Below are 13,593 nucleotides of genomic sequence, written 5' to 3' on the forward strand. Positions count from 1 at the left end.
GTTCTTACTGCCTCCCATTCCAGTTGTAAGTCACCTCAAACTGAGCACACTCCTCAGATCTGAGCTCCAGAAGGCCTCACAAGTCATTACACACTCAGGTAACATCCCTCTATTCTGAGAGAGACAGGATTTGAACCCAACTTTTGTCTGGCCATAAAGGCCAGGACATTAACCACAACATCAATTTGGACTGTTTCAGACAACTGATTATGTTGTGTAATTTAGAGGAAGACGTCTCAGGTGTGCCTGGCCTGCTATTACTGTGATGCCTTAGGTTTGTGTAGACCTGCAGCGTAATTACAGAGTGCTTCTCTATTTGTTTTCGTGTACAGATCTTCCCACCAAGGTAGGTATTATCATTTCCCCAAAGAGAGGAAGATTTGAGGGTTCAGAGGGGTTAAGTAACTGCCCGTAGAGGTGGCAGAACTGAGGCGTGAACTCAGGTCCCTTATCCCACACCTGGTCTCTGCTAGTGGATAATACTGCCTTATGGCTCCCCTGGGCTTCTACCTGTCCCCAGGCCACTGGGCTTGGGTTTCCTGGGAAGCTTCCCTCCCTTTGGGTAAATGCTGGCCATGGACTCCCCCCACTAAGCCAGCCACCAGGACACTCCCAGCCCACAGTCAGTACCTACTTGTTGACCTGAAAACAGACTTGGGAGCCACAGAGTGGCCCCCCTGTGAAGGATGTCCTACTCACCCCCATCTTCCAAAGCATCAAAAGGCCAGAGCATGTACCACTGCCTGTCCTCAGAGACTTGTGCTAGAGCTGGAGAGAATTAGCTATAAAGGAGGAACATCTGAACCCCATAGTTTCTGAAGACCAGAAATAAGTATGTAGGGATCTCACCCCTTGCCGCAGTCCGGCTGCAGCAAAATAACCGGGGGGGGGGGGGTGATGAGCAACTTGTGTACATTGATACAGCAGGAGTGGGAGCCGTTTATTGTAGGACAGGAGGGGTATATATACATTCCACACAGCTTATCTTAATTAACATAAACTAGATACAGCAGTCAACCAATAAGGAATCTCCACACTTAATGGCTCGCTGGCGTTACTTCACAAACCACTCCCTCTGGCAAAATGCCAGGTGCCATCTTGACTTGTTTACAGACCCTAACAACCCCTGGCCTCCTCCTTCCACAGAGGCAGAATATGGCTTCTCTGTTCCTAGCCTCCAAGTTGCTATAGGCTGACTTTCTTGCTTCATTTGGCTTCATACTGAATCCCAAGGGGATTTGGAATAGCCAACATCTAGGTCCACTACAACTTTAGATGCTCCTCCAGCACAGTCTGCATGCTCTGTTCACCTGGAAGTGGGAGCCCAGCTGGGGTGCTGTGGGCATAAGTATCCTAGAGGTAACAGGAGGACAGTGTGGTTCCCTGTTGCAGTGCGGTGGTGAACCTGGCCTTGGGCCATGAAGGCTACCCTTTTGCTCAAAAATGGGCTGTTTCTTCCACTTCTTTCTTGGCAGTAGCTCCAAGGGAAAAAGCTCCTTGCTGTCAGCCAGTGAGCTGTTTAGGAGGGGCAGGGCTGGCCTGGCCAGTAAGGGGAGATCTTCATCTAAGGAACCCTCAATATGGTGCAAGATAAGACCATCTCCATAATCAGAGAACCATATAATGCAGGATGTGGCCCTCTCCCATCATGCAGTTGTGAGTGTGAAAGGACTGGAGCTCAGAGAACTCACTGTGAGCTGAGGAGGTCAGCAAAGGCCTCCCTGAAAGGGGTTCCCAGATCTGACCCCTGGAGGCTAGTGAAGTTGGAGCATGGGGCAAAGGGCACAGCTTTGTACAGCTGCCACCCAGTCCCATGTATAGGGGTCAGCCCTGGACCCCTGGCTCTGGCAGTTACTTATTGTATTAAACTCTCTATGCCTCAGTTTCCTCATTTGAGAAATGGGGATGATACCAATATCTGCTTTGTGACACTGTTGTATAAGATGAAATGAATCAGTGCATCTCAAGTGCTTAGAACTGTGGCTGACCCCAGTAGGTGCCAAATGAACGCAGGCCCTTATTACCAATGCCTCACACACCTGGTGTTTCATACCACACAGTCATGTATAATCTTATTTGATCCTCCCAATAAGGTTACTGTCCCATTTTGCCAGAAAATAGAGGCCAAGGGATGCTAATAGACTTGCACAAAGCACAAAGCCAGGAGGCATAGCCAACACCAGAACTCTTAGGCCTGACATTGGGCTAAGGCTAAGGCTAAGGCTCCTTCCACGCAGGCTGCCTGGGGGGACAATAACCCAATGGCTGCTGTGAGACTCAGGCTCTATTCAAAGTTCAGTTTGCTCTAAAGGACTGGAGTATGGATTAAGAGAATTCACGTGAAGTACTTGGCACGGTCCCATAGTCAACGCTCAACAAATGGCAGCTGTTGGTAAAGTCACCTGCCCCCACCTCATCCCACCTGCTGAGAAAAGTCAAGCATGGAACACCTTCCAGCCCCCAAATACAGGTGACTGTGAATAGTGGGGGTATTGTCAAGGGGAGTGAGGTTGACTCCACGTCTCCAAAAGAAAAGTCTCCCTTGTCCTGGCTTGGCTCCCTCTCAGCCCTCCCACACTAGTGTTCTCCCTTGAACTCCTGTCCTTTGCTCTTTCACTCTCCAGGACTTCAGAATGCCATTGCTGGCCATTTGGAACCCATCCCAGAGCTCCCAAGCCCCATCCCAGGTCCTGGGACTTCCTCCTGCTCACAGGAATCCACCTTACCCCCTTCCTACTGTACTCACTCCTCACTTTGAATGTGAAGGGAAAGGATTGGGGCAAAAGAGCCCAACACAATCAGAACCAGGCTGGGAACCATGAGGATTCCCACCCACCCCACCTGCTATACCAAAGGGGGTCCTCAGAGGAGAGGATATAAGTGAAGGTCAGTGAGGAACATGGATCTGCAAGTGATTTTGGAGAGTGTGCTCTCGCCTGTGAGTTTCCCACAGCAGAGAGGCAAGCAGGACAGAGAAGGGGAAGAAGTGAGGCAGAGAGGTATCGGCAGCTAAGTCCAGACTCCTTCTGATCCCACTGGGGTCAGGGTGAATGGCACTAGAGTTGGCCTATCTGAAGGACATATTGGTCATCTCTTGTCTGCCCTGGAGGATGTGAAGTATAGGTACGGTGGCTCCCAATGACTGAGGATACACCTCTGAGAAACTGAGGCAGCTATGTGACTAGCAGTGACACTCTCTGGTAATCTCTTAGCATCTGCTGTGTCACCTGACACCCCTTTGAGGCTCTGTTTCCACCTCCCTGCCTTGGGGGATGGTGTCTGAGGTCACCTGCCAATTCCCCTAGGCTCACCTCTGGCAGCAGGGACTCAGCAGAACCCCAGCGAATGCAAACTCTCTTGCCACCCTAGGGAAGCTTAGCAGGAAGCCCTGGGGACAGCTCTGTCAGCCCTTTGCCTCAACTGGAATTTCAGGGGATGGAAAATCCAAGCAGAGGAAACAGAGCATGCATTATTTCCCAGAGGGTCTCAGTTTGGGCTATAGAGGTGCTGGGATGTGATGAGCATTTCTGCTTCCTGGGAGGGGTCTGTAGGTGTTTGGAGTCTCAGTCCAACTGCTCTGTTCTGAGCCACCTGAACAAAGACATGATGAGGCCCATTAGCTCTTGGGTGTTGTGCAGTGACACTGGTAGAGGTAGGGCTTAGAGCCTACAGGGGGTCCAGGGGCCAGTCCAATTATTGACATTTTCATGTCAATCAGATCTGACATAAGAGTTGTAGGGGGACTTCCCTTGGAAGGACCCTCAATTATTTTCACCAGGGCTAGAACTGCTTTTCTGACTGGCTGAAGACTGTATTGGAATTTCCAGTCTGCAGTGCCCATGGGAAGGCCAAGGAGAGTTAGGGTGCCCACGTGGGACAGGCAGTTCTCCAGCAAGGCTTACTCAGGGGGAAAACTTATGGGTTTTGTGGTAGGAAGAGTAACTCCAGGATGTGCCCACCTTGGGAGTGACGGTGGATGCCAGAGATGGAAGGAACCCCTCCGAGCCTGGCCTCCAAACCTGTTTTATGTGACACCTATCTCTCTGGCTGACCTTTGTGGCCTCCTTTGAGACAAGGCCCTTGTCTACTTCTTTCACAGTTCGGTCACGTGCTAGACACATGGTAGGTGCTGTTCTTGCCATGTCCCGGGTCTTTCCATGGCCAGGGGGGAATTGTCACAGCCAGCCTCCACTAAGTTCTGCCTTTACCTTTCCCTCTGGCCTCCACACCTCCCAGTTTAGGGACCTGAGACAATGTACCCAGCAGTCCCTCCCCCAGCTGTCATTGCCATCCTGAGCATCAGGAGTGCCCTGTGTGAGGCAAGGAAGTAGCCTGAACCTCAGGTGGCCTTAGGTGACCTGTAAGGGCTTTCTCATTCATTGAGTAGTTGAGATCACTAGCACGAAGTAACTGATTTTTTTCTTAAAACTTAGAGTATTATTATTTTAATATGATTACAAATAAGGCCTTCAGAGCACTATCTCCATTTAACTATCAACCTAACAAGATTGGCTATTTGGTTTCCTAAATCATAGGCATTTTTAACTTTTTATTTTGAAATAATCCTAGAAACCCAATGTTGCAAAAATGCTAGGCACACTACATTCCACCTCCATACTATAGGGCAGATGGCATTGTTCCCATTTTAAAGAGAGATCGAGCTGGGCATGGTGGTGCACACCTGTAATCCTAGCAACTTGGGAGGCTGGGGCAGAAGATTGCAAGTTTGATGCCAACCTGGGCAACTTAGCAAGGGTCTGTCCAAATAAAAACTAAAAAGGATGAGAGGGGAAAAGGGCTGGGGTATAACTCAGTGATAGAGTATCCCTGGGTTCAACCTCCAGTACCACAAAAAAGAAACACAAGAAAGCAAGAGAGCGGGAGAGGTCAACTCACTTTCCACCATCGCATCCCTCCTGCCAATGGTAACATCTTACGTAACTACAGTATGTTATCCAAACCAGGAAATTGATATTGGCACAACTCAATTAGCTGGACCACAGAGCTGAGTGACTGACTTTTATGTTAAGGAGGTGGAGTGCCTTTAAACAAGCATGCCATCTGGCCTTGAGGAAGGAGGCCATTGCCTGAGACTACCCCCAAGAAGCTTCACTCTCGGGCCATACTGCTTGGTTTTCCCACCTCCAACAACAACAATAACAACAACAGCAAAAGGTGCAGGTAAAATTTGTTTTCCATGAGAGCATATTCCTGAATTCTTCTATATAAATTCATCTCTTTGGAACAAATCACATCATCTTGTAGGTGTCCTTAGTGGTATTCTATTAAAAGAGGCATATGAGAAATCCACTTTCTTTTTTTTTTTAAATTTATTATTTATTTATTTTTTATTAGCTACACATGACATTACAATGATCTTGGCAATTCATACATTTGAATCATTGGGATATAATTTCTCATTTTTCTATTTGTACAGATTGCAGAATCACACTGGTCATAGAGTCACCTATATACATACAGCAATCATAATGTCTATTATATTCTGCTGCCCTTCCTATCCCCCCTTACAGCCTTTCTTTGGATTGTCATTTTTTTAAAATATTTTTTTCTTATTTGCCAATGGACCTTTATTTACTTACTTACTTTTTTATTTACTTATTTATACATATGCAGTGCTGAGGCTTGAACCCAGGGCTTCTATACATATTAGGCAAGCGCTCTATCACAAAAAAAAAAACCACTTTCTTTTATAAGTAATTCTTTTTTTTTTTTTTTCAAATCTGGTTTACATTCATTTTTAGAATTGGAACTTCTCCAGATTTTTCTGGAAACAGGGCGGACCTAGAGTTTAGAGATTGGACAGTCACCTTGACCTCATTCATTAGATAAAAGAACAGCACTGTCAAACACTGTGAAAAGTCTGAGATTTTTACCAATTTGTAAGCCAATTAAGTTAGCTTGAAATGATTTCACAGGTGCCACAGAAAATAAAAGACCCCGGGGTCAGAAACGAAAGACTTTATCCCAGGACAATAACCACCATGAACATCCATCCTCACATGTGCCTCAGTCCCCAGTGCCTTCAGGTTCCACAGGTGTGACACAGTGGGCTCAGATCAATGCCTTTTTCATACGGTGGGTTACATTATAAGCAAGAAACCCAGATCTTAGGGACCCCATATCTCTTATAATGGGCAGGAAGCAAACCTGCTGTTTGCTCTAGGGTAAGACACCCCCTTTGCAAACACCTTTGAAAAGATAATGCAAAGCAAAGGCCTTTCTTGCCTTGTTTACAAGAAACCCAAGAATTCTCTGAAAGTTATCTGGTGCTCTCTGGGACCTCCTGCCTTGGGGATGGGTGGGCAGAAATGAAGTTCTTTTTTATATTGGGCCAAGCTTGTTGGGGTCAGCAGACTCTGAGGACAGCCTACTGTTTACATGGAACTTTCTGCCTTGCTTTAAAAGACTATTGTGGAAAATCCATCTCCTGTTGACCATCCTGGGATTGGAGTAGATTTCCTGTGTATCCCGAGCTTGCTGGCCAGAGAAGGCTCCCTGGGAGGAAATGGTCATTACAGAGTGAAGTAGAGTGTGTAGCTGCTGATGTAAAAAGCAAACAACTCCAACCAGGGACCAAGGGACTTCAGAAGTCAGGCAGTGGAGCAGAAAGAGCAGAACTCGCTCTACAAAGGCAATGCGAGGTCCCCTCCCTTGCAAGCCACATGTGTGTCTGTGCTGGCTACCAGGTCCCTGGGTTTCACAAAGCCCCATGTCCTAATAGCAGACCGAGCCCCACCCCTAACTGTACCTATTCCTGGACCCATGAGTCAGGAAGAAGCGGGATTGCTCAGGGAGAAAAGTGAACCTCTAACCATGATCAAGGTGGGAACTGCCAGCCTGAGGCAGCCTGGTGACCTTTCGCACCTTGAGGGGTGTATTTTTAGACAGCGGGCATGCTTGGTTCTTTGTACCCAGCTTGCCAGTTTCCTTTCTGGCTCCTTAACGAAGAGGCAGTGGGGAGCCCCCACGTGGGAGTGCTCTGGGTGAACTGCAGACCCACGCTCCCGGCCTTCCTCCTCCCTGCCTTCTGAGCCCTGCACAGCAGATCCGGTGTTTGTTTGGCACAGAAGGAAGCTGGGGGAGGGATGGCCTTAGCCAGAGCTGGTCCACAGTGTGGGGAGGGCTGACCCTCTTGCTGGGCTTAGGTGATTCTGGGTGCCTCCCCCAGGCACCAGCCTAGGAAAACCCTCGCCCAAGGGCCTGGAAGCTGTTGCAGAGACAACAGGTCAGAGATGCTGGCAGGCACCGCAGCCCCTTAAGGAGAGGGACTGGGAAGCTTCTGGGCCCCACTGGTAACCGGGGATGGCAGGAAAAGATAAAGCTACATGATGGAGAAGGTCTGCTGGTAATGCTGGGGTTTTAAAAAGGTCAACATGATTATAGGTCTGCATGGCACCCCTCCGTCCTCCCTTGGAGGTGCTGGGTCTTCTCGTGCTATAATTACAGCTCCCCACCCCACCCCCAAACTCATTCTCCCACTCTGTAATCTGAGACCAGCAACTCTCAGGGCCTGCTGTCAGCATCCTGCTCTGAACACTACATGAAAGAGCTGTGTTCATTCATTCCTACTGCAGGTATTTATTGAGCGCCTACTGAGTGCCTACCCAGCTGGAAGCGCTGGCAATATGGCTGAGAACAGGAGGCCAGGTCACTGTTCTCAGGAAGTCTGCATTCCACTGGGAAAGTCAGAAAACAAAGAAATGAGCAATTTCTAATAGCAATAAGTGTCAGAAAGAAAAAAAAATAGGTCATATAGCAGGTAAGGTAAATCAGGACATCTGAGATTCAGTGGCCGAAAAGGGCCTCTTATGAAGATGACATCTGAACTTGGCCAGGCAGGGGAAGATCAGGGTCCCAAGGGTGCCAGGCTGAGGGGACAACAAGGACAGTGACCTAAGTGGGGGACCAAGAATGTATATGAGTAACAGCAAGAGCTGGTGGAATGAGGTGGGAGGGCTGGGTGACCACAGAGAGTTGAGCAGGCAGGAGTTAGAACCAGGAAGCTCTGAGACAGGCTCCTGTGGCAAAGCTACACTTGAAGGGAGGGAGCAGGCTCCGTGCATGTGTGCACGAACTGGGTTATCTGGTCCAGTCACATGCACACAGCTTCCAGCGTCCCTTGCTCATCTGTCAAATAGATTAAGCATGGTTCAGGGAGACGTTCCAAGCAGTTAATGCATAGAAAGTGTGTGCACACTGCAAAGAGGGTTGATGCTTCAAGGTTGCTTCTCTTGGTGACTTTGCCGCAGGACACAAACACAGGCTCCACCTCCTCCGTGCTGATTCAGCTCTTGCAGTGCCTTCTGCCTGGCACTTGCAGCTGCTCCTGCATCTATGCCAACTTGAAGCAGCAGAGAGCTTGTTTCTTAAAAATCAACAGCCCAGTCAAGCAAATGCCTGTAATCCCAGTGACTCAGGAGGCTGAGGCAGGAGGATCACAAGTTCAAAGCCAGCCTCAGCAACATAGCGAGGCCCTAAGCAACTTCATGAGACCCTGTCTCAAAATAAAAAAAAATAAAAAGGGCTGGAGATGTGGCTCAGTGGTAAAATGCCCTTGGATTCAATCCCCAATACAAAAAAAAAAAAAAAAAAAAAGCTGACATCACAGCTCATCAACCTGGGCTGAAAGGTGGGTAGGCTGCCAAGCCCTGGACTCACATCATTGTCCCAACAGCCTGTCTCCAGATTCACAGGCTCTGGCCCCAGAGCTACCAGGCCTGGCTGACAGTGAAGTTTTGCAGGAGGCAGCCATACAGGGGACCTTCCTATTCTTGAAAGTAAATGTGGCTCTGACCTCAGACCCTTCCTTCATGTCATCTCTGCATTTCAGAACCACCCCATTATAGCTTGCTCTGTGTCTTCCTTGTCTAGAGATAGTTCTAGAAGGGAATCAACCTCCTGAACGCCTGCCCCAAGTGCCTATTCCTGAATGGAGTGTGTCTGAGGCATCTTCCCCAAGATCTGAGCAGAAGGGTGCATCTTTCCCTGGTCTCAGTCAGCTGGTGTCATTCACCCTGCCAGAAATGCACCCCGGCTCGGGACTTCAGCACACTGGATTCCAGTGCAACTCCTGCTGGTCTCTGTTGCACACAATTGAAGTCAAACTAGAGCAACCAGAATCACCTTGCTTGTTGGCAAAGTGACCAGAAAGTGACGGGAGTGATTTCAGGTCTCTGTAATGCTCCTGACCTTCCCTTCCCACCCCTTCCCCTGGAAATAAATCGTTTCCTTACCCGATGTCCAATGTTCTTTTACAAGGTCAGATCCCTTCACTTCATCCCCTGGTGTCCCTGGGACTGGTGCTGTCAGCAAGTTTACACTCGAGTGTCGATAGCTGACAGGACAGTACTGAGCCCAGGTTTGGTAGAGGTGAGAGAGCTAAAGGGCAGCTGAGGCAGAAGGAAGAGAAGGAAGAAGGAATGACAGGTGCAGCAGTGAGCACCTGTAATCCCAGCCTCCCGGGAGGCTGAGGTGGGAGGATCACAAGTTCAAGGCCAACCTGGGCAATTTAGGGAAACCCTATCTCAAAATTTAAAAAAAAAAATTAAAAGTGCTGGGGATGCAGCTCAGTGGTAGAGCACATGTGTAGCCTGCAGGAAGCCCTGGGTTCAATCTTTAGTTCATCTAAATAAATTTCAAAAGCCTAGAAAAAAGAAAGTTCTAGGCTTTGTAGGGCCTGTGAGAAACCCAGGAGACAGGGCGTGTGTGAGCTGCAGGGTGGAACCTTATGAGTGCAGGCTGGGACAGGGGGCTGGCACTCTCCACAGGGCCAGGCCGTGCAGGTTCTCTGGGGCCACGCTAAGGGTGACCTCTCTGTGCAGTGAGATGGTTTGGACTGAGAGGCCACTTGATCCAATTTCTGTTTTGAAAGGATTCCTTAGGCTGGCCTGCATCAGATGGAGGTGGCAAGCCAGCTGGAGGCCAGGAGAGGCAGGTGGGAGATAAAGGTGGCTTGGCCTTGGCTGGCCGTGGTGTGAGAGAAGTAAGTAGATCCGCCATGTGTCTTCGAGGAACGTCCAAAGGTTGTGCTGGTGGATTGGAGGTGGGGTGAGGAAGGGGTCAAGAACGATGATGCCCACAGACCTGTCGGGGCAGCTGTGGCCAAGATGCAGAACTAACATCTCCACGCAGCACCCATCCCCTGTGGACTTCATCCCTAGGGCAAAAGGAAATGGCTTCCTTCCTCTTCCCTGAGATAACTAAGGCCTTTAGAGCATTTGAAAGGTGCCCTGTGGGGGGCAGCCTCCCTCCGAGAGCCTGGTGCTCTGGTTTCTGGATCCAGGTCTTGGAGGGGGCAAGGAAGGACACAGGGGTGGCGGGTGGTGGTAGAGGGAACACTGAGGCCCATTGAGAGGGAGCTCATCCCACACACACTGAGGACGAATCTCCACGGGGTTCCTGGCCAGACCCCCCACTGCTCTCCAAGGTCACCCTGACTGGACCCAGGCCCCAGGATAGAGCTCTAGCCAGAACTCTTCCCTGGCAGGGCCTGAGCTGACTCTCAGAGTCTCCCAGAGCATAGGAGCTCATGCAGCATTCATCCAGGGTGTCCAGCAGTCCTTCCGTCCAGCAGTCCATCCATCTCCGGCCCAGAAAACACCTCCTCCTCCTGTACCTCCGCAGTGCCCAGGACCGAGTCCACTAAAGAGGCTCCGAGTGCCAGGATGCCAGACCGCCAGACCACAGGTGGCCTGAGGAGACTGGCATGGCCTGAAGATGGAGTCTCTTCACCTGAATGCACCTTACGGAGGCAGAGGAGGAAGCAAAGGGGAGGGCAAGGGCCCCTGGCAAGTCTGCCCTGGGTAGGGGCCACACCCCACACACCTCAGCAGCCAAGGGAAGGGGAGGAGGCCATGTTTGTTCCTCCCCAGGCCCGTACACCCAGGAGCCAGATTTCACCTCAGTGAGAGTGGATTTGGGAAGAGCTTGGGGAGATGAGCAGGTTCGGTGAGTTTCCAGAGTTGTGTTGCCTAAGAGCTAGTGCAGCTCTGGGCTTTGCGAGCCGTGGAGGGGGACTGTGCTGGCTCTGGGCTCAGACAGATCTGGGCCTTCTTCCTGGTGGTCCTCGTCTGACTCAAACACTACTTTTCCTGGGGTGGAAATGGGAAGAACTTTCTGATATTTCAGCACTAGAGGCCTAAAAGAAAGACAGACTTGAGTTCAGATCGCAACTCGGCTTCTTCCTCTTCCGAGCTGTGTGACACTGGGCCAGTTCTCAGCATCCTTGTACCTCTATCATAAGCCTCATCTAGGAAACACTTCCCGGGGCGACTGAGATCTCGAATGAAATGTCACCTGTGAAACACTCAGTAAGTGCTCACTACATGATGGTGACTGTGATTATTAATATCGGATTCCACCAAAGTGGTGAGCTGTCTCTCAGGGATAGTTGAAAGGCAGCCTCCTGGAATCCTTTCCAGGAACAAGGGCTCTCTGCAGAAACAAGGATTCACAGGCTTGGGTGTTTGAAGGTTTGTAGCTCAAAACGTGTTCTGCAAGCTGGGTGGTGGCGCACTCCTGTAGGCTGAGCTAGGAGGATTGCAAGTTCAAGGCCAGACTGGGCAATTTAGCAACCTGTAGCAAAATAACCTGGATTCAATCCCTAGTCTGTCTTTCTCCTTTCTCTCTCTCTCTGTCCCCCCCCCCGACCCCCCCCAGAGGTCTGCAGATCTGCAGCTCAAGCAACATCTGGGAGCTTGTTAGAAATGCAGTCTTGGCCCCACCCCAGACCTGCTGAGTCACAGTCTGCATTTTAACAAGAGCCCAGTCATTTGAGAAGCACTGTTTTAAGGTTCATCGGAGCCCTCCAGTAGGCTGTCTGCCCTGTCTTTAGGAAGTTCTTGGTGTTTGGTTTTGTTCAGTTCATTCACATAATATAAACCACTGAACCTGGGATGACAGCTTCATTTCCGACTTGAAATAGAGGGGCACTGGGAGACGAGGCTTCATGCAGTTGGCGAGCGTGGCGCCGGGGCCACACATCTTTTTACAGCTGCCCAGTTGTTTCTGGGGTCCTATATCCTGTGGTATGAGGCCATAAGCAACAGCACGATACTGGATTCCCATCACTAGACTAAGCAGGAGGATAATCAGGCCCAGCTACACACTTTCATCAGATGCGAGTCAGAACATTGTCTCTCCCTTCCCTTCCAAGATGGTGAAGTTTGGGGCCAAGGAGATTGCTGATTTCATTTTAGAAGTCTCTTTTGGAGATGGGAGTGACTGGCCTCTGGTTTTGAAGATAACATGGCATGAGAATATCTACAACCTATATAGCTACTTATGCTGGACTATTAGGAAAGAGGGGGTCTCTTCTGAGGAGACTTGGTCAGAGAGATTAAGACAGAAAAGTGGGCTGGGGATGTGGCTCAAGCGGTAGTGTGCTCGCCTGGCATGCGTGCGGCCTGGGTTCGATTCTCAGCACCACATACCAACAAAGATGTTGTGTCCGCCGAGAACTAAAAAAAATAAGTATTAAAAATTCTCTCTCCTCTCTCTCTCCTCTCTCACTCTCTCTTTAAAAAAAAAAAAGACAGAAAAGTAAGATTTTATTTTATTTATTTTTAGTAAGGGATGCTGACTCTTTTGTTGTTTGTTTTTTAGAAGGAGTCTTTTTAAAGGAAGACTCTTTTGCTTATCTAGATAAAATAATTATTGCAAACATGAACTTTAGAATAAGAGAGTCACAGAACTGGGAACAGTGGGTGCACTCCTATAATCCCAGTGATTCAGGAGGTTGAGGCATGAGGATTGCAGGTTTGAGGTCAATCTCAGCAATTTAGTGAGCCTCTCAGCAACTTAGCAAGACAGACCTTTTCTCAAAATAAAAAGTAAGGGCTGGGGCTATAGCTTAGCGGCAGAGTGATTACCTAGCCTGTTTGAGGCACTGGGTTTGATCCTCAGCACCATATAAAAATAAACAAATAAAATAAAGACATTCTGTCCATCTACAACTACAAAAAAATAAAATAAAAAAGAAAAGGGCTGGAGATATAGTTCAGTGGTAAAGCACCCCTGAGTTCAATCCCTAGTACCAAAAAAATAAAAGTAAAAATAAAGAATGAATGAGTGAATTAAAAAGGGAGTTACAGGAAAAGAGCTGAGTCTAGGGAGTGACTGGTGGTGGCCAGGTCACACTCCTGGCCTCTGGCTTGTGTTCTGAAAGATGGATTTACAAGTTTAATGCTTGGGAGTTGGTGAGGATGGCTTACATGAGACCTAGTGGCTGGCAGGGCTGTTCTTGCTTATTGGAAAGGCTTGTTCCCGCAGAGGGAAAATAGAACAACTGTTCTCAACAGAAGCCCATCGGCCCAGAGGTAACATTTGGTGGAACTGGTGGTAGGAGAGAAGTTACAGAGCCTCCTGAGGAAATGCAGATAAAGCCTGGAAATTGAGACAGGTTAAATGATTGTAAATGGGAGAATTTTCTGCCAGAGGATGGTGGCTACTATTTACTAAACATATATGTTTCCCAGAGATGGTGCAAAGTAATCCGTGTGCTTATATTATCTAATTGAATGACAACAAATCTGCTTGACTTACTCAAGGCTACTCAGTCAGTAAGAGATGGAG

General features: G+C 49.0%; 1 protein-coding gene across 4 annotated transcripts in view; it reads left to right on the forward strand.

Moving 5' to 3' along the window:
• Sh3pxd2a (SH3 and PX domains 2A) overlaps positions 1-13,593 on the forward strand; it is a 219,364-nt gene that overhangs the window by 70,305 nt on the left and 135,466 nt on the right. The gene's annotated exons all lie outside the window — the stretch shown is intronic.

This window comes from Ictidomys tridecemlineatus, chromosome 1 (assembly GCF_052094955.1).
Source record: "Ictidomys tridecemlineatus isolate mIctTri1 chromosome 1, mIctTri1.hap1, whole genome shotgun sequence".
Taxonomy (NCBI): Eukaryota; Metazoa; Chordata; class Mammalia; order Rodentia; family Sciuridae; genus Ictidomys; species Ictidomys tridecemlineatus.